The sequence below is a fragment of the Cherax quadricarinatus genome, chromosome 74 (genome assembly GCF_038502225.1).
Source record: "Cherax quadricarinatus isolate ZL_2023a chromosome 74, ASM3850222v1, whole genome shotgun sequence".
Classification (NCBI taxonomy): Eukaryota; Metazoa; Arthropoda; class Malacostraca; order Decapoda; family Parastacidae; genus Cherax; species Cherax quadricarinatus.
The window spans coordinates 8,637,515-8,656,062 of NC_091365.1; the positions used below are offsets into that span (position 1 = coordinate 8,637,515).

Genomic DNA, 18,548 nt, shown 5'->3' on the forward strand with positions numbered 1-18,548 from the left:
CCAGGGAGTAATACCAGTTATGAGATGACGGTTACCAGGGAGTAATACCAGTTATGAGATGACGGTTACCAGGGAGTAATACCAGTTATGAGATGACGGTTACCAGGGAGTAATACCAGTTATGAGGTCACGGTTACCAGGGAGTAATACCAGTTATGAGATGACGGTTACCAGGGAGTAATACCAGTTATGAGATGACGGTTACCAGGGAGTAATACCAGTTATGAGGTCACGGTTACCAGGGAGTAATACCAGTTATGAGATGACGGTTACCAGGGAGTAATACCAGTTATGAGATGACGGTTACCAGGGAGTAATACCAGTTATGAGGTCACGGTTACCAGGGAGTAATACCAGTTATGAGATGACGGTTACCAGGGAGTAATACCAGTTATGAGATGACGGTTACCAGGGAGTAATACCAGTTATGAGGTCACGGTTACCAGGGAGTAATACCAGTTATGAGATGACGGTTACCAGGGAGTAATACCAGTTATGAGATGACGGTTACCAGGGAGTAATACCAGTTATGAGGTCACGGTTACCAGGGAGTAATACCAGTTATGAGATCACGGTTACCAGGGAGTAATACCAGTTATGAGGTCACGGTTACCAGGGAGTAATACCAGTTATGAGGTCACGGTTACCAGGGAGTAATACCAGTTATGAGATGACGGTTACCAGGGAGTAATACCAGTTATGAGGTCACGGTTACCAGGGAGTAATACCAGTTATGAGGTCACGGTTACCAGGGAGTAATACCAGTTATGAGGTCACGGTTACCAGGGAGTAATACCAGTTATGAGATCACGGTTACCAGGGAGTAATACCAGTTATGAGATGACGGTTACCAGGGAGTAATACCAGTTATGAGATGACGGTTACCAGGGAGTAATACCAGTTATGAGATGACGGTTACCAGGGAGTAATACCAGTTATGAGGTCACGGTTACCAGGGAGTAATACCAGTTATGAGGTCACGGTTACCAGGGAGTAATACCAGTTATGAGATGACGGTTACCAGGGAGTAATACCAGTTATGAGATGACGGTTACCAGGGAGTAATAACAGTTATGAGGTCACGGTTACCAGGGAGTAATACCAGTTATGAGGTCACGGTTACCAGGGAGTAATACCAGTTATGAGGTCATGGTTACCAGGGAGTAATACCAGTTATGAGGTCACGGTTACCAGGGAGTAATACCAGTTATGAGGTCACGGTTACCAGGGAGTAATACCAGTTATGAGGTCATGGTTACCAGGGAGTAATACCAGTTATGAGGTCACGGTTACCAGGGAGTAATACCAGTTATGAGATCACGGTTACCAGGGAGTAATACCACTTATGAGATCACGGTTACCAGGGAGTAATAAGAGTTATGAGAACACGGTTACCAGGGAGTAATACCAGTTATGAGATCACGGTTACCAGGGAGTAATACCAGTTATGAGATGACGGTTACCAGGGAGTAATACCAGTTATGAGATGACGGTTACCAGGGAGTAATACCAGTTATGAGGTCACGGTTACCAGGGAGTAATACCAGTTATGAGATAACGGTTACCAGGGAGTAATACCAGTTATGAGATGACGGTTACCAGGGAGTAATACCAGTTATGAGGTCACGGTTACCAGGGAGTAATACCAGTTATGAGGTCACGGTTACCAGGGAGTAATACCAGTTATGAGGTCACGGTTACCAGGGAGTAATACCAGTTATGAGATCACGGTTACCAGGGAGTAATACCAGTTATGAGATCACGGTTACCAGGGAGTAATACCAGTTATGAGATCACGGTTACCAGGGAGTAATACCAGTTATAAGATAAGGGTTACGAGGGAGTAATACCAGTTATGAGATCACGGTTACCAGGGAGTAATACCAGTTATGAGATCACGGTTACCAGGGAGTAATACCAGTTATGAGATCACGGTTACCAGGGAGTAATACCAGTTATGAGATCACGGTTACCAGGGAGTAATACCAGTTATAAGATAAGGGTTACGAGGGAGTAATACCAGGGTTACCTGTGTGATGTACGTTACCAAGCACCACAATAGCCACTAAAATACTGCTCAACAGTGAAACGCAAGAAAACAGTTGTGGGAAAACAATAGAGTTATCGTAAACTCTCATTAGTCCTCCTATACAATAACCAATTTACTTAAGCACGCAACTGACCTTCCAAAAATAAATGTCTGATAGACTTATTTCAGAACTGTGTTGGTAGTGAGCAACGCGGTTTAATATGTATATCATCTACGAAAAAAATACCACAGTGAATATAGGTAATAAAACCTGAGCGCTTAATGTGCTTAAACCTCTCTCTCCCCCCCCCCACCTCAAGGAAGGTTCCTTGATGCTGGTGAGGGGCTCTTGATCTAGGAAATTGGATCCTTGATCCAGTTAGATGAAGTGAACCTAAATGCCTTCCATTACCCTCCCCCTATCCACAGGTGCTGTATAATTCCTACAGGTTTAACGCTTCCCGTAATAATTTTTTTTTTTTTATTATCACACCGGCCGATTCCCACCAAGGCAGGGTGGCCCGAAAAAGAAAAACTTTCACCATCATTCACTCCATCACTGTCTTGCCAGAAGGGTGCTCCACACTCAGGTTATATTTCGATTTTCACTGTGGTATTTTTTTTTTCATGTTTGCAATCACGCGTTTTATTATTTCTTCCATATATAATCTATCATCATTTCCTTATATATATTTACAAAATTTTAAGGCTCTTTAAGTCTTTACTTGTGTTATTAGTTGAAGAAAAAATATTCTTTACCCTTAATAATATGCAAAAATCGCTCCTATGTTGCAATCAACACACCAGGAGCTTGCAATGTTGCAGGAAAGAGGATGAAATCCAAGCAAACACGTTCAGAGAAAGCTTTTTTTTGCTATTAATGTGACGGTGCTTTTTGGAGGTCAAGAGTGAACCCCAAGAATTGACTCACGTCTGAGGAAGATTGTCTACAGTACTGCATGGCTTCTGAGGAAGATTGTCTACAGTACTGCCTGGCGTCTGAGGAAGACTGTCTACAGTACTGCCTGGCGTCTGAGGAAGATTATCTACAGTACTGCCTGGCGTCTGAGGAAGATTGTCTACAGTACTGCCTGGCGTCTGAGGAAGATTATCTACAGTACTGCCTGGCGTCTGAGGAAGATTGTCTACAGTACTGCCTGGCGTCTGAGGAAGATTGTCTACAGTGCTGCCTGGTGTCTGAGGAAGATTGTCTACAGTACTGCCTGGCGTCTGAGGAAGATTGTCTACAGTACTGCCTGGCGTCTGAGGAAGATTGTCTACAGTACTGCCTGGCGTCTGAGGAAGATTATCTACAGTACTCCTTGGCGTCTGAGGAAGATTGTCTACAGTACTGCCTGGCGTCTGAGGAAGATTATCTACAGTACTGCCTGGCGTCTGAGGAAGACTGTCTACAGTACTGCCTGACCTCTGAGGAAGATTGTCCACAGTACTGCCTGGCGTCTGAGGAAGATTGTCTACAGTACTGCCTGACGTCTGAGGAATATTGTCTACAGTACTGCCTGGCGTCTGAGGAAGATTGTCTACAGTGCTGCCTGGCGTCTGACGAAGATTATCTACAGTACTGCCTGGCGTCTGAGGAAGATTGTCTACAGTACTGCCTGGCGTCTGAGGAAGATTATCTACAGTACTGCCTGGCGTCTGAGGAAGATAGTCTACAGTACTGCCTGGCGTCTGAGGAAGATTATCTACAGTACTGCCTGGCGTCTGAGGAAGATTGTCTACAGTACTGCCTGGCGTCTAAGGAATATTCTCTACAGTACTGCCTGGTGTCTGAGGAAGGTTGTCTACAGTACTGCCTGGTGCCTGAGGAAGATTGTCTACAGTACTGCCTGGCGTCTGAGGAATATTATCTACAGTACTGCCTGGCGTCTGAGGAAGATTGCCTACAGTACTGCCTGGCGTCTGAGGAAGATTATCTACAGTACTGCCTGGCGTCTGAGGAAGACTGTCTACAGTACTGCCTGACGTCTGAGGAAGATTGTCTACAGTACTGTATGGCGTCTGAGGAAGATTGTCTACAGTACTGCCTGACGTCTGAGGAAGATTATCTACACTACTGCCTGGCGTCTGAGGAAGATTATCTACAGTACTGCCTGGCGTCTGGGGAAGACTTTCTACAGTACTGCCTGACGTCTGAGGAAGATTGTCTACAGTACTGCCTGGCGTCTGAGGAAGATTGTCTACAGTACTGCCTGGCGTCTGAGGAAGATTGTCTACAGTACTGCCTGACGTCTGAGGAAGATTGTCTACAGTACTGCCTGGCGTCTGAGGAAGATTGTCTACAGTACGGCCTGGCGTCTGAGGAAGATTGTCTACAGTACTGCCTGGCGTCTGAGGAAGATTGTCTACAGTACTGCCTGACGTCTGAGGAAGATTGTCTACAGTACTGCCTGGCGTCTGAGGAAGATTGTCTACAGTACTGCCTGGCGTTTGAGGAAGACTGTCTACAGTACTGCCTGACATCTGAGGAAGATTGTCTACAGTACTGCCTGACGTCTGAGGAAGACTGTCTACAGTACTGCCTGACGTCTGAGGAAGATTGTCTACAGTACTGCCTGGCTTCTGAGGAAGATTGTCTACAGCACTGCCTGACGTCTGAGGAAGATTGTCTACAGTACTGCCTGGCGTCTGAGGAAGATTGTCTACAGTACTGCCTGGCGTCTGAGGAAGATTGTCTACAGTACTGCCTGGCTTCTGAGGAAGATTGTCTACAGTACTGCCTGACGTCTGAGGAAGATTGTCTACAGTACTGCCTGGCGTCTGAGGAAGACTGTCTACAGTACTGCCTGGCGTCTGAGGAAGACTGTCTACAGTACTGCCTGACGTCTGAGGAAGACTTGTCTACAGTACTGCCTGACGTCTGAGGAAGATTGTCTACAGTACTGCCTGGCGTCTGAGGAAGATTGTCTACAGTACTGCCTGGTGTCTGAGGAAGACTGTCTACAGTACTGCCTGGCTTCAGAGGAAGACTGTCTACAGTACTGCCTGGCGTCTGAAGAAGACTGTCTACAGTACTGCCTGGCGTCTGAGGAAGACTGTCTACAGTACTGCCTGGCGTCTGAGAAAGACTGTCTACAGTACTGCCTGACGTCTGAGGAAGACTTGTCTACAATACTGCCTGACGTCTGAGGAAGATTGTCTACATTACTGCCTGGCGTCTGAAGAAGACTGTCTACAGTACTGCCTGGCGTCTGAGGAAGACTGTCTACAGTACTGCCTGGCTTCTGACGAAGACTGTCTACAGTACTGCCTGGCGTCTGAAGAAGACTCTACAGTACTGCCTGGCGTCTGAGGAAGACTGTCTACAGTACTGCCTGGCGTCTGAGGAAGATTGTCTACAGTACTGCCTGGCGTCTGAGGAAGACTGTCTACAGTACTGCCTGGCTTCTGAGGAAGACTGTCTACAGTACTGCCTGGCGTCTGAGGAAGACTGTCTACAGTACTCCCTGGCGTCTGAGGAAGACTGTCTACAGTACTGTCTGGCTTCTGAGGAAGACTATCTACAATACTGCCTGGCTTCTGAGGAAGATTGTCTACAGTACTGCCTGGCTTCTGAGGAAGATTGTCTACAGTACTGCCTGACGTCTGAGGAAGATTGTCTACAGTACTGCCTGGCGTCTGAGGAAGATTGTCTACAGTACTGCCTGGCGTCTGAGGAAGATTGTCTACAGTACTGCCTGGCGTCTGAGGAAGATGGTCTACAGTACTGCCTGACGTCTGAGGAAGATTATCTACACTACTGCCTGGCGTCTGAGGAAGATTATCTACAGTACTGCCCGGCGTCTGGGGAAGACTGTCTACAGTACTGCCTGACGTCTGAGGAAGATTGTCTACAGTACTGCCTGGCGTCTGAGGAAGATTGTCTACAGTACTGCCTGGCGTCTGAGGAAGATTGTCTACAGTACTGCCTGACGTCTGAGGAAGACTGTCTACAGTACTGCCTGGCGTCTGAGGAAGATTGTCTACAGTACTGCCTGGCGTCTGAGGAAGATTGTCTACAGTACTGCCTGACGTCTGAGGAAGATTGTCTACAGTACTGCCTGACGTCTGAGAAAGACTGTCTACAGTACTGCCTGACGTCTGAGGAAGATTGTCTACAGTACTGCCTGACGTCTGAGGAAGATTGTCTACAGTACTGCCTGACGTCTGAGGAAGATTGTCTACAGTACTGCCTGACGTCTGAGGAAGACTGTCTACAGTACTGCCTGACGTCTGAGGAAGACTGTCTACAGTACTGCCTGGCGTCTGAGGAAGATTGTCTACAGTACTGCCTGACGTCTGAGGAAGATTGTCTACAGTACTGCCTGACGTCTGAGGAAGATTGTCTACAGTACTGCCTGTCGTCTGAGGAAGATTGTCTACAGTACTGCCTGACGTCTGAGGAAGACTGTCTACAGTACTGCCTGACGTCTGAGGAAGATTGTCTACAGTACTGCGTGGCGTCTGAGGAAGACTATCTACAGTACTGCCTGGCGTCTGAGAAAGACTGTCTACAGTACTGCCTGACGTCTGAGGAAGATTGTCTACAGTACTGCCTGACGTCTGAGGAAGATTGTCTACAGTACTGCCTGGCGTCTGAGGAAGATTGTCTACAGTACTGCCTGGTGTCTGAGGAAGACTGTCTACAGTACTGCCTGGCGTCTGAGGAAGACTGTCTACAGTACTGCCTGGCGTCTGAGGAAGACTGTCTACAGTACTGCCTGGCGTCTGAGGAAGACTGTCTACAGTACTGCCTGGCGTCTGAGGAAGACTGTCTACAGTACTGCCTGACGTCTGAGGAAGACTGTCTACAGTACTGCCTGACGTCTGAGGAAGATTGTCTACAGTACTGCCTGGTGTTTGAGGAAGACTGTCTACAGTACTGCCTGACGTCTGAGGAAGATTGTCTACAGTACTGCCTGGCTTCTGAGGAAGACTGTCTACAGTACTGCCTGGCGTCTGAAGAAGACTCTACAGTACTGCCTGGCGTCTGAGGAAGACTGTCTACAGTACTGCCTGGCGTCTGAGGAAGATTGTCTACAGTACTGCCTGGCGTCTGAGGAAGACTGTCTACAGTACTGCCTGGCTTCTGAGGAAGACTGTCTACAGTACTGCCTGGCGTCTGAGGAAGACTGTCTACAGTACTCCCTGGCGTCTGAGGAAGACTGTCTACAGTACTGTCTGGCTTCTGAGGAAGACTATCTACAATACTGCCTGGCTTCTGAGGAAGATTGTCTACAGTACTGCCTGGCTTCTGAGGAAGATTGTCTACAGTACTGCCTGACGTCTGAGGAAGATTGTCTACAGTACTGCCTGGCGTCTGAGGAAGATTGTCTACAGTACTGCCTGGCGTCTGAGGAAGATTGTCTACAGTACTGCCTGGCTTCTGAGGAAGATTGTCTACAGTACTGCCTGGCTTCTGAGGAAGATTGTCTACAGTACTGCCTGGCTTCTGAGGAAGATTGTCTACAGTACTGCCTGGCTTCTGAGGAAGATTGTCTACAGTACTGCCTGGCTTCTGAGGAAGATTGTCTACAGTACTGCCTGGCGTCTGAGGAAAACTGTCTACAGTACTGCCTGGCGTCTGAGAAAGACTGTCTACAGTACTGCCTGACGTCTGAGGAAGACTTGTCTACAATACTGCCTGACGTCTGAGGAAGATTGTCTACAGTACTGCCTGGCGTCTGAGGAAGATTGTCTACAGTACTGCCTGACGTCTGAGGAATATTGTCTACAGTACTGCCTGGCGTCTGAGGAAGATTGTCTACAGTGCTGCCTGGTGTCTGAGGAAGATTGTCTACAGTACTGCTTGGCGTCTGAGGAAGACTGTCTACAGTACTGCCTGGCGTCTGAGGAAGACTGTCTACAGTACTGCCTGGCGTCTGAGGAAGATTGTCTACAGTGCTGCCTGGTGTCTGAGGAAGATTGTCTACAGTACTGCCTGACGTCTGAGGAAGATTGTCTACAGTACTGCCTGGCGTCTGAGGAAGATTGTCTACAGTACTGCCTGGCGTCTGAGGAAGACTGTCTACAGTACTGCCTGGCGTCTGAGGAAGACTGTCTACAGTACTGCCTGGCGTCTGAGGAAGACTGTCTACAGTACTGCCTGGCGTCTGAGGAAGACTGTCTACAGTACTGCCTGGCGTCTGAGGAAGACTGTCTACAGTACTGCCTGGCGTCTGAGGAAGACTGTCTACAGTACTGCCTGGCGTCTGAGGAAGACTGTCTACAGTACTGCCTGGCGTCTGAGGAAGACTGTCTACAGTACTGCCTGGCGTCTGAGGAAGACTGTCTACAGTACTGCCTGGCTTCTGAGGAAGACTGTCTACAGTACTGCCTGGCGTCTGAGGAAGACTGTCTACAGTACTGCCTGGCGTCTGAGGAAGACTGTCTACAGTACTGCCTGGCGTCTGAGGAAGACTGTCTACAGTACTGCCTGGCTTCTGAGGAAGACTGTCTACAGTACTGCCTGGCTTCTGAGGAAGACTGTCTACAGTACTGCCTGGCGTCTGAGGAAGACTGTCTACAGTACTGCCTGGCGTCTGAGGAAGACTGTCTACAGTACTGCCTGGCGTCTGAGGAAGACTGTCTACAGTACTGCCTGGCGTCTGAGGAAGACTGTCTACAGTACTGCCTGGCGTCTGAGGAAGACTGTCTACAGTACTGCCTGGCTTCTGAGGAAGACTGTCTACAGTACTGCCTGGCTTCTGAGGAAGACTGTCTACAGTACTGCCTGGCGTCTGAGGAAGACTGTCTACAGTACTGCCTGGCGTCTGAGGAAGACTGTCTACAGTACTGCCTGGCTTCTGAGGAAGACTGTCTACAGTACTGCCTGGCGTCTGAGGAAGATTGTCTACAGTACTGCCTGGCGTCTGAGGAAGACTGTCTACAGTACTGCCTGGCTTCTGAGGAAGACTGTCTACAGTACTGCCTGGCGTCTGAGGAAGACTGTCTACAGTACTGCCTGGCGTCTGAGGAAGACTGTCTACAGTACTGCCTGGCGTCTGAGGAAGACTGTCTACAGTACTGCCTGGCTTCTGAGGAAGACTGTCTACAGTACTGCCTGGCGTCTGAGGAAGACTGTCTACAGTACTGCCTGGCGTCTGAGGAAGACTGTCTACAGTACTGCCTGGCTTCTGAGGAAGACTGTCTACAGTACTGCCTGGCGTCTACAGTACTGCCTGGCGTCTGAGGAAGATTGTCTACAGTACTGCCTGGTGTCTGAGGAAGACTGTCTACAGTACTGCCTGGCGTCTGAGGAAGATTGTCTACAGTACTGCCTGGCGTCTGAGGAAGACTGTCTACAGTACTGCCTGGCGTCTGAGGAAGACTGTCTACAGTACTGCCTGGCTTCTGAGGAAGACTGTCTACAGTACTGCCTGGCGTCTGAGGAAGACTGTCTACAGTACTGCCTGGCGTCTGAGGAAGACTGTCTACAGTACTGCCTGGCTTCTGAGGAAGACTGTCTACAGTACTGCCTGGCGTCTGAGGAAGACTGTCTACAGTACTGCCTGGCGTCTGAGGAAGACTGTCTACAGTACTGCCTGGCTTCTGAGGAAGACTGTCTACAGTACTGCCTGGCGTCTGAGGAAGACTGTCTACAGTACTGCCTGGCGTCTGAGGAAGACTGTCTACAGTACTGCCTGGCTTCTGAGGAAGACTGTCTACAGTACTGCCTGGCGTCTGAGGAAGACTGTCTACAGTACTGCCTGGCTTCTGAGGAAGACTGTCTACAGTACTGCCTGGCGTCTGAGGAAGACTGTCTACAGTACTGCCTGGCGTCTGAGGAAGACTGTCTACAGTACTGCCTGGCTTCTGAGGAAGACTGTCTACAGTACTGCCTGGCGTCTGAGGAAGACTGTCTACAGTACTGCCTGGCTTCTGAGGAAGACTGTCTACAGTACTGCCTGGCTTCTGAGGAAGACTGTCTACAGTACTGCCTGGCGTCTGAGGAAGACTGTCTACAGTACTGCCTGGCGTCTGAGGAAGACTGTCTACAGTACTGCCTGGCGTCTGAGGAAGACTGTCTACAGTACTGCCTGGCTTCTGAGGAAGACTGTCTACAGTACTGCCTGGCTTCTGAGGAAGACTGTCTACAGTACTGCCTGGCGTCTGAGGAAGACTGTCTACAGTACTGCCTGGCGTCTGAGGAAGACTGTCTACAGTACTGCCTGGCTTCTGAGGAAGACTGTCTACAGTACTGCCTGGCTTCTGAGGAAGACTGTCTACAGTACTGCCTGGCGTCTGAGGAAGACTGTCTACAGTACTGCCTGGCGTCTGAGGAAGACTGTCTACAGTACTGCCTGGCGTCTGAGGAAGACTGTCTACAGTACTGCCTGGCTTCTGAGGAAGACTGTCTACAGTACTGCCTGGCGTCTGAGGAAGACTGTCTACAGTACTGCCTGGCTGGCGTCTGAGGAAGACTGTCTACAGTACTGCCTGGCGTCTGAGGAAGACTGTCTACAGTACTGCCTGGCGTCTGAGGAAGACTGTCTACAGTACTGCCTGGCTTCTGAGGAAGACTGTCTACAGTACTGCCTGGCGTCTGAGGAAGACTGTCTACAGTACTGCCTGGCTTCTGAGGAAGACTGTCTACAGTACTGCCTGGCTTCTGAGGAAGACTGTCTACAGTACTGCTTCTGGCTACTGCCTGGCGTCTGAGGAAGACTGTCTACAGTACTGCCTCTGTCTACAGTACTGCCTGGCTTCTGAGGAGACTGTCTAAGACTGTCTACAGTACTGCCTGGCGTCTGAGGAAGACTGTCTACAGTACTGCCTGGCGTCTGAGGAAGACTGTCTACAGTACTGCCTGGCGTCTGAGGAAGACTGTCTACAGTACTGCCTGGCGTCTGAGGAAGACTGTCTACAGTACTGCCTGGCGTCTGAGGAAGACTGTCTACAGTACTGCCTGGCGTCTGAGGAAGACTGTCTACAGTACTGCCTGGCTTCTGAGGAAGACTGTCTACAGTACTGCCTGGCGTCTGAGGAAGACTGTCTACAGTACTGCCTGGCGTCTGAGGAAGACTGTCTACAGTACTGCCTGGCGTCTGAGGAAGACTGTCTACAGTACTGCCTGGCGTCTGAGGAAGACTGTCTACAGTACTGCCTGGCGTCTGAGGAAGACTGTCTACAGTACTGCCTGGCGTCTGAGGAAGACTGTCTACAGTACTGCCTGGCGTCTGAGGAAGACTGTCTACAGTACTGCCTGGCTTCTGAGGAAGACTGTCTACAGTACTGCCTGGCGTCTGAGGAAGACTGTCTACAGTACTGCCTGGCTTCTGAGGAAGACTGTCTACAGTACTGCCTGGCTTCTGAGGAAGACTGTCTACAGTACTGCCTGGCTTCTGAGGAAGACTGTCTACAGTACTGCCTGGCTTCTGAGGAAGACTGTCTACAGTACTGCCTGGCTTCTGAGGAAGACTGTCTATAGTACTGCCTGGCGTCTATGGAAGACTGTCTACAGTACTGCCTGGCGTCTGAGGAAGACTGTCTACAGTACTGCCTGGCTTCTGAGGAAGACTGTCTACAGTACTGCCTGGCTTCTGAGGAAGACTGTCTACAGTACTGCCTGGCGTCTAAGGAAGACTGTCTACAGTACTGCCTGGCGTCTGAGGAAGACTGTCTACAGTACTGCCTGGCGTCTGAGGAAGACTGTCTACAGTACTGCTTGGCGTCTGAGGAAGACTGTCTACAGTACTGCCTGGCGTCTAAGGAAGACTGTCTACAGTACTGCCTGGCGTCTGAGGAAGACTGTCTACAGTACTGCCTGGCGTCTGAGGAAGACTGTCTACAGTACTGCCTGGCTTCTGAGGAAGACTGTCTACAGTACTGCCTGGCGTCTGAGGAAGACTGTCTACAGTACTGCCTGGCGTCTGAGGAAGACTGTCTACAGTACTGCCTGGCTTCTGAGGAAGACTGTCTACAGTACTGCCTGGCGTCTGAGGAAGACTGTCTACAGTACTGCCTGACGTCTGAGGAAGACTGTCTACAGTACTGCCTGGCTTCTGAGGAAGACTGTCTACAGTACTGCCTGGCGTCTAAGGAAGACTGTCTACAGTACTGCCTGGCGTCTAAGGAAGACTGTCTACAGTACTGCCTGGCGTCTAAGGAAGACTGTCTACAGTACTGCCTGGCGTCTAAGGAAGACTGTCTACAGTACTGCCTGACGTCTGAGGAAGACTGTCTACAGTACTGCCTGGCGTCTAAGGAAGACTGTCTACAGTACTGCCTGACGTCTGAGGAAGACTGTCTACAGTACTGCCTCGTGTCTGGAAAAAGTTTTAAACAGATTAGAGTCATTTCGATGTTTTATGGTGTTCACGAATGACGCAGAGAGAGAGAGAGAGAGAGAGAGAGAGAGAGAGAGAGAGAGAGAGAGAATTTCCTAAGAAATATATGTATACCTCATAAAGATTAATTATTCCCAAGCGTAAACACTTAGTTTGGACGTCATAAATTTACCCCCGGAGCAACGGGTGGCAATTTAATGACTCGCCCTCAAACTTGTGAACACACCTGTCTTGCAGTCTGCGGCCCCTGTATTGAACCCAAAGAACCCGGGTTCGAATCCAGAACGTAGCGAGCTGTTGGGAACAAGTGGTCTGGAACCAGGACAAAGGTGTCAGTGGTCCCCGGAATCGACCACACGTAAGCTTCCATAAACATCTAGTGACGTAATGGTTGCTTGGCAGAAGTCTTTGTTGACGAAAGGTGTCCCTGTGTTGAGCCTTATTATCTGATAGCACAACCTAAGGTAATATAACCTAACACAATGTAATCTAGTAATACCTAACCTGGTATTGAGGCATTATTGGGTACCATACCACGTTGAACGCACCACTTCTCATCCGATCAGCGAAGTTAAGCAAAGTTGGGTTTGGTTAGTATTTCGATGGGTGACCGCCTAGGAACACCAAATGCTTTTGGCATAAATCTTTCCCTGATCCACCATGAGGCCTGGTCTCGGACCGAGCCGCGGGGGTGTTGACCCTCGAAACCCTCTCCAGGTAAACCTTCGGCCTTTTAGGTAAGATAAAGAACAGGAATGGCTGGAAGAGTACTCTTGACCTCCAAAGATGGGCCAGTAGTCCTGCACCGGTCTTATTTCAGCATGATATAATTTTTGCACAGAGATGGGTGGCATTTAGTTGTGCTTGCAGAAAGAACATAGTTATGCTACAACTGAAACAGTCTTTGGGAAAAATATACTGTGAACTTTACACCGTCAGATCAAGCTCTGAAATTATCGTTCATAGCTGAGCTATTTTCGCGTGGCATGAAGAGTGATTATCGTGGCCTCGATAAATTTACTAGCAGAGACTCGGGTGACAATTTAATAACTCGAGAGAGAGAGCTAAACGAATGCAAACGTGTGTTGAGGTTTGCCTTGTAGGTCGCATTGACCGGTGCTAGGTAGAGCTGGAGCATAATGAGAAGCTGAGGGAATAGAAGGGAAGCACCGGGAGAGGAAACAAGGATAGGGAGAAGTGGTAAATAAAGACGGGCGAGGATGTGTAAATGAAGGAATGGAAGATTAGAAGGGGTAAATGAGGAGAGGAAAGTTGGGACGGGAGAAGAGTGACAGGGAAGTCAGTAAAGAGGGAAGAATGACATAGATACGCGACCCAAAAGAAACTGGAAGAGGGGGAATAACACAGAAGTTCTCAATGACGATTCTCTTACAATATAAGATTAAATAACTAAACAAATATAGAATAACAGAGAAAACACAACAGTAAATGAAGCAGCAACATTTGCTGTTTAACTTCTGCTTAACTTACCCTTGAAGCAATTCCGCTATCCACATGTTGACAGTTTTTATTCTCAAACATTGAAAAAAAAAATATTTGTCGTACCTTTACTCTGCTGCCGTTGTTTACACGCGCATACTTTTCATAACTCAAAGTTTGTGTTGTTGGCTTTTTTTTTTTCCCCAAAGTCTGCGATGTGTTTGGCGAAATTTGTTGATTTCTGTGAAAAGTCGAGGTCTTGAATCAGCTGGGGTACCTCACAGCGACAGTGCTGCAGTGGGTACGTACCCTCTTAGTGCTGGGGTACCTCACAACCACAGTGCTACAGTGGGTACGAACCCTCTTAGTGCTGGGGTACCTCACAACCACAGTGCTGCAGTGGGTACGTACCCTCTTAGTGCTGGGGTACCTCACAACGACAGTGCTGCAGTGGGTACGTACCCTCTTAGTGCTGGGGTACCTCACAACGACAGTGCTGCAGTGGGTACGTACCCTCTTAGTGCTGGGGTACCTCACAACCACAGTGCTGCAGTGGGTACGTACCCTCTTAGTGCTGGGGTACCTCACAACCGCAGTGCTACAGTGGGTACGAACCCTCTTAGTGCTGGGATACCTCACAACCACAGTGCTGCAGTGGGTACGTACCCTCTTAGTGCTGGGGTACCTCACAACTGCAGTGCTACAGTGGGTACGTACCCTCTTAGTGCTGGGGTACCTCACAACGACAGTGCTGCAGTGGGTACGTACCCTCTTAGTGCTGGGGTACCTCACAACCACAGTGCTGCAGTGGGTACGTACCCTCTTAGTGCTGGGGTACCTCACAACTGCAGTGCTACAGTGGGTACGTACCCTCTTAGTGCTGGGGTACCTCACAACGACAGTGCTGCAGTGGGTACGTACCCTCTTAGTGCTGGGGTACCTCACAACCACAGTGCTGCAGTGGGTACGTACCCTCTTAGTGCTGGGGTACCTCACAACCGCAGTGCTACAGTGGGTACGAACCCTCTTAGTGCTGGGATACCTCACAACCACAGTGCTGCAGTGGGTACGTACCCTCTTAGTGCTGGGGTACCTCACAACCACAGTGCTGCAGTGGGTACGTACCCTCTTAGTGCTGGGGTACCTCACAACCGCAGTGCTGCATTGGGTACGTACCCTCTTAGTGCTGGGGTACCTCACAACCGCAGTGCTACAGTGGGTACGTAGAGTACGTACCCTCTTAGTGTTGGGGTACCTCACAACCGCAGTGCTACAGTGGGTACGTACACTCTTAGTGCTGGGGTACCTCACAACCGCAGTGCTGCAGTGGGTACGTACCCTCTTAGTGCTGGGGTACCTCACAACTGCAGTGCTACAGTGGGTACGTACCCTCTTAGTGCTGGGGTACCTCATAACCGCAGTGCTGCAGTGGGTACGTACCCTCTTAGTGCTGTAGTACCTCACAACCGCAGTGCTGCAGTGGGTACGTACCCTCTTAGTGCTGGGGTACCTCACAACCACAGTGCTGCAGTGGGTACGTACCCTCTTAGTGCTGGGGTACCTCACAACCGCAGTGCTGCAGTGGGTACGTACCCTCTTAGTGCTGGGGTACCTCACAACTGCAGTGCTACAGTGAGTACGTACCCTCTTAGTGCTGGGGTACCTCACAACCGCAGTGCTGCAGTGGGTACGTACCCTCTTAGTGCTGGAGTACCTCACAACCGCAGTGCTGCAGTGGGTACGTACCCTCTTAGTGCTGGAGTACCTCACAACCGCAGTGCTACACTGGGTACGTACCCTCTTAGTGCTAGGGTACCTCACAACCACAGTGCTACACTGGGTACGTACCCTCTTAGTGCTGGGGTACCTCACAACCACAGTGCTACACTGGGTACGTACCCTCTTAGTGCTGGGGTACCTCACAACCACAGTGCTACACTGGGTACGTGCCCTCTTAGTGCTTGGGTACCTCACAACCACAGTGCTACACTGGGTACGTACCCTCTTAGTGCTGGGGTACCTCACAACCACAGTGCTACACTGGGTACGTACCCTCTTAGTGCTGGGGTACCTCACAAGCGCAGTGCTACACTGGGTACGTACCCTCTTAGTGCTGGGGTACCTCACAACCACAGTGCTACAATGGGTACGTAGAGTACGTACTCTCTTAGTGCTGGGGTACAGCACGTACATCAAATGTGTCGAGCCTAACTGTATACACTTTCTTAGTCCTGGAAAAGCACTAATTACAGCATCTGTTGGTGATCTTTACCCCGTGTACCCCGTCGTAGTAATGGTAGTAGTAATAGTGGTGGTGGTGGCGATAGTGGTAGTAGTAGTAGTAGTAATGAAGAAAAAGGCACAATACTGTGACTGGAACAATTCATTAATAATCCGCATGTAGGAGCAAGAAGCTCATGACGACGTTCCAGTCCGACTTCGATTACTGACTAGTGATCCTCAATGGACTTAAACGTAATCATAAGCTTCTTTCTCCTATGTGCGGGTTGTGTAATAATAAGTATGTGAGCAAAATTAAAAATAAAATGTCTTCTGTTGTGTGGGTCAGAAAGTACAACACTCTGAATATATGAGGTTCAGTGTCATACTAACCTCTGGGAAGAACCAGTTCCCAGCAGCCCAGCTCAGGCTCGCTAATATTATTCTTGGGTGACGCTTCTAGTGTCACTGACCGAAATTGAGGACTTTTATTAATTGTGCGCTTTGTGCTTGTGGAGCGCATACCTTGTGTGGGATGGTTGAAGGCTCGAGGCTCCGTCCTTTGGCACTCACGAGAGTGGGAAAGGATAAATATTGTGATTACTGCCACGGCATCCTGTGGTGATGTGTGTGAATTGTTTCAATGATTGTTTGGCGGTGATTATTGTTGAGGTAAGAAGTGGTGTGGTATTTTGTGTTGTCAGGAACACGGAAGAAAGTCTGAAGATTTTGAATAGTTTTGACCTGGTACATTGTTCAGTGCTGTGACCTGATACCTTACTCAGTGCTGTGACCTGATAAATTACTCAGTGCTGTGACCTGATAGATCACTCTGTATTGTGACCTGGTTGGTTACTTAGTGCTGTGACCTGATAGATCACTCTGTTTTGTGACCTGGTAGGTTGCTCAGTGCTGTGATCTGATACATTACTCAGTGCTGTGACCTGATAGATCACTCTGTATTGTGACCTGGTTGGTTACTCAGTGCTGTGACCTGATAGATCACTCTGTATTGTGACCTGGTAGGTTACTCAGTGCTGTGACCTGATACATTACTCATTGCTGTGACCTGATAGATCACTCTGTATTGTGACCTGGTAGGCTACTCAGTGCTGTGACCTGATAGATCACTCTGTATTGTGACCTGGTATGTTACTCAGTGCTGTGACCTGATCACTCTGTATTGTGACCTGGTAGGTTACTCAGTGCTGTGACCTGATAGATCACTCTGTATTGTGATCTGGTAGGCTACTCAGTGCTGTGACCTGATAGATCACTCTGTATTGTGACCTGGTAGGTTACTCAGTGCTGTGACCTGATCACTCTGTATTGTGACCTGGTAGGTTAGTCAGTGCTGTGACCTGATAGATCACTCTGTATTGTGACCTGGTAGGCTACTCAGTGCTGTGACCTGATAGATCACTCTGTATTGTGACCTGGTAGGCTACTCAGTGTTGTGACCTGATAGATCACTCTGTATTGTGACCTGGTAGGTTACTCAGTGCTGTGACCTGATAGATCACTCTGTATTGTGACCTGGTAGGTTGCTCAGTGCTGTGACCTGATAGATCACTCTGTATTGTGACCTGGTAGGCTACTCAGTTTTGTGACCTGATAGATCACTCTGTATTGTGACCTGGTAGGCTACTCAGTGCTGTGACCTGATAGATCACTCTGTATTGTGACCTGGTAGGCTACTCAGTGCTGTGACCTGATAGATCACTCTATATTGTGACCTGGTAGGTTACTCAGTGCTGTGACCTGATCACTCTGTATTGTGACCTGGTAGGTTACTCAGTGCTGTGACCTGATAGATCACTCTGTATTGTGACCAGGTAGGTTACTCAGTGCTGTGACCTGATAGATCACTCTGTATTGTGACCTGGTAGGCTACTCAGTGCTGTGACCTGATAGATCACTCTGTATTGTGACCTGGTAGGCTACTCAGTGCTGTGACCTGATAGGTCACTCTGTATTGTGACCTGGTAGGTTGCTCAGTGCTGTGACCTGATACATTACTCAGTGCTGTGACCTGATAGATCACTCTGTATTGTGACCTGGTAGGTTACTCAGTGCTGTGACCTGATCACTCTGTATTGTGACCTGGTAGGTTACTCAGTGCTGTGACCTGATAGATCACTCTGTATTGTGACCTGGTAGGTTACTCAGTGCTGTGACCTGATAGATCACTCTGTATTGTGACCTGGTAGGCTACTCAGTGCTGTGACCTGATAGATCACTATATTGTGACCTGATACATTACTCAGTGCTGTGACCTGATAGATCACTCTGTATTGTGACCTGGTAGGTTACTCAGTGCTGTGACCTGATAGATCACTCTGTATTGTGACCTGGTAGGCTACTCAGTGTTGTGACCTGATAGATCACTCTGTATTGTGACCTGGTAGGCTACACAGTGTTGTGACCTGATAGATCACTCTGCATTGTGACCGGGTAGGCTACTCAGTGCTGTGACCTGATAGATCACTCTGTATTGTGACCTGGTAGGCTACACAGTGTTGTGACCTGATAGATCACTCTGCATTGTGACCTGGTAGGCTACTCAGTGC

At 49.0% G+C, this 18,548-nt stretch overlaps 1 long non-coding RNA gene and 1 pseudogene across 2 annotated transcripts in view; one reads left to right on the forward strand and one right to left on the reverse strand.

The window, feature by feature from the left end:
* The window catches only part of LOC138854906 (uncharacterized), a 188,199-nt gene that overhangs the window by 95,192 nt on the left and 74,459 nt on the right, over nucleotides 1-18,548 (reverse strand). The window lies entirely within an intron of this gene.
* On the forward strand, nucleotides 12,839-12,957 carry LOC128700246 (5S ribosomal RNA; annotated as a pseudogene).